Source organism: Nelusetta ayraudi, unplaced genomic scaffold (genome assembly GCF_046127955.1).
Source record: "Nelusetta ayraudi isolate G7.1 ecotype Tasmania unplaced genomic scaffold, CSIRO-AGI_Nayr_v1 ptg000139l, whole genome shotgun sequence".
Taxonomy (NCBI): domain Eukaryota; kingdom Metazoa; phylum Chordata; class Actinopteri; order Tetraodontiformes; family Monacanthidae; genus Nelusetta; species Nelusetta ayraudi.
In genome coordinates, this window is record NW_027466189.1 from 629,266 (window position 1) to 632,492 (window position 3,227).

Consider the following 3,227-nt stretch of genomic DNA (forward strand, 5'->3'; position numbering starts at 1 on the left):
TAGTCAACACCATGCCAAATAAAGTATTTCCATAAAATATTTCTTTGAATTATAAAACAGTAGCACATTTCTAATTAAGGGCCTACAAAATACAAACTAAGCTTAGTAAATTAATCAAGTTAAGGCTAAAATAACATTAAGAGTCAAATATGTGAACTGAACAATAACAGGGGACTGACTACAACAACAACTACAACATGCCCTCCGTCCCTCCCTCCCTGTTAGAATGTGAATAAACGGGTGTGGAGTCAATCAGTCATTCCCATGGCAGTATAGGCCAACATGGCAGGATATGGTCAACTTTCATAAAACAAACAAAAACGCTGATTCATGACGAACAAATATTAGCCAGCCAGCTAACATTTATCCGACGCTAGCTAGCTAGCTGGCTAGCAGGACAAATAAACAAACTTGGGGGGGGACAACGGCGTTTCCCCTCCACCTCTCCAGCCCACATCACAAACAAATAACTTACCTTTCCCCTTTGCAAGTTTTTCTTGATCAGTTTTCTTTTCCTTCCGTTTTTCCGCACCGCTGGAAGTCCTTTTTGATGCCATTATGGCGTCTGTTTGTTTTTAATCCTCTCGCTAACGGGAACGAATGGTAGCTGTCAATCATTCACGTCATACCTGTGCGTCGCCGGCCCGCTCCGTCACAACCTGCGTGACAGTGCGGCAAGCCCCCAGAGTCCAAGACGGCGTCCCATTGCTTTCAATGAAGTTGCTCACCCAGCGCATGGCGCCCAAAAACTTTTTGACTTCCGCATTGATGGGATAATAGAGCATGCGCAGTTGTGTCAGTGTGGAGACCGTCACTGACAGACGTGCGCGCTCACGAACCGTACAAAATTCAACATGGATATCAATGTATTTTTTACGGAACAACTGACGATTGTTGTTTGGAAATTTTATAAATAATAATGATTATTATTATTATTATTATTACATTAATAAAATAGTATTATTATAATAATATACTATTATTTGTGTATTAAACAAGTGAGCAATGTGCCACTGAATAATAAATGATAATTCTTTGAAGCAACTCTCTATGGACCATAACAGCACTGCCACACATATTTTTTTTAATGAATAACCTCTTTGGAAAGCAGACAAAGTAATGAAATGATTGGTCTATTTATTTCATCAGAACTAAAAAAAAAATTAAAAAAAACTCAACGATCTTGAAAGTTCCTCCCTTTCTCTTGCACCTGTCGATGTGTGTAGCTAACACAAATTTGCAAATATTTTGTCGTCCTCGTGGAATTAAACAGCACACCATGTTAATTTATCAGCGAGTGCTCTCTCTTTTCATGCAATTCATCACGCTTAACATGTAATGCTGAATCATGAAAGCTATGGAGCAAAAAATAATAATTACATCAACCACGAGTGAAATAAAATGTGTCATTCATTCAATAAAGATTTCATTCATTCATCTTCTATACCCGCTTATTCCTATTCAGGGTCACGGGGGTCTGCTGGAGCCTATCCCAGCTGTCTTAGGGCGAAGGCAGGGTGACACCCTGGACAAGTCGCCAGTTCATCGCAGGGCCACATAGAGACAAACAACCATTCACACTCACACGCACACCTACGGACAATTTAGAACGTTCAATTGACCTCACATGCATGTTTTTGGAGTGTGGGAGGAAGCCGGAGAACCCGCAGAGAACCCACACAGACACAGGGAGAACATGCAAACTCCACACAGAAAGGTCCCAGGTCCAGGCCCCGGAATCGAACCCACGACCTTCTTGCTGTGAGGCGGCAGCGCTAACCACTGCACCACCGACTATTTTATTACTTAGTTGAAAATGCCATTTTATTTCATTTAACAAAGCATATCATTATTTCATCATGCATTTAATTTTTTTTTTGTGGTCCTGTGTTTTAGTGCTTCATAATTGTATTCTGTTGTCAAATTTGCCCATCAAAGTCAGATTAGTAATCCTGTACATCAGTTTAAGGAAAACCAATTCTAGGTAATGGATTGCAGATCTTGTAGTGACCTGTTACAATGGAAAGAAATGTATACATAATAAGTACGTCTGTGTGCCCGATATTTTAGCTAACACTAAACTTTCTGCACAACTGTCTGCATTGTGCTTTTTCTTCGGCCACAGAGAACAGAAACGTCTGTAGTTCTTTGTTCACCCATGGTACAGTTTCATAAGCTTTTCAGTTCTTAATACGTGTTAATGTAAAAATCCACACGCGAGGCATTTAAAAATGGCGGTTTTGGTCTTTCGTGAAAGACTGCCTTTGGCCAATCAGTGTCCTGAACGTTGCTACGTCACCCTTATGGTCTCAGCTCTGCTCGCTTCGAAGCCCAACGAGGCAGGTACCAAAATCCTAACCCCTGGCAACGTGATAATTGTTTTTTTCAATTGAAGTTTTCGTTATTTTGTTCGTTTTCGTTAACTATTATAACCGTGGTCAGGACCTCCAGTGAGAAGATCCACTGGAGGACATTTAGAGCAAACAGTCAGACAACAGCAGCTTCACCACATCAGCTGAAAAATGGAGTTTGGATGCTTTCAGCTTCAAGTCGTGGACAGAAAGTGATGACACTGTCACACTGATGTTTTCTTCTCCAACCTTCTCTCAGCTCCAGAGGTTGGTGGTCTGCAGGAGCTTCTACAGCAGCAGAAGATCAGTCTGGAGAGGAAATGTGAACGTGTGACTGAAGGTGAAGAAGCAGGAAGTCAAACTCTCCTCAACAGCATCTACACTGAGCTCTACATCACTGAGGGACTGAGTGAGGAGGTCAACAGAGAGCATGAGGTCAAACAGCTGGAGACCAAGAAGACCAAGAAGACCAAGGAGATCCTCCACGACCGTCCAATCAGGTGCAGCCAGATCTTTGAAGCCTCACCTGAGCAGCAGGGACTCAGGGAGTCAGAGTGGTGCTGACCAGGTCTCTGGGCTGGACTGGGAAGCCTTGGGGTCCCACTGGAGGAGCTGGAGGAGGTGACTGGGTCCAGGGAAGTCTGGGGGTCTCTGCTGAGGCTGCTGCCCCCGAGACCTGACTCCGGATACGGCAGTAGAAGATGGATGGATGGATGGATGGATGGATGGATGGATGGATGGATGCCAGGTGATAGAACATTTCATAAAAACAGACTCTGCATTATAACTTCTATTACACTCTAAAAAACTCACTCCAATATAACTGCACTCGTCCTTCTCTCACATTACATTGGATCACAATGACCAAACAACACA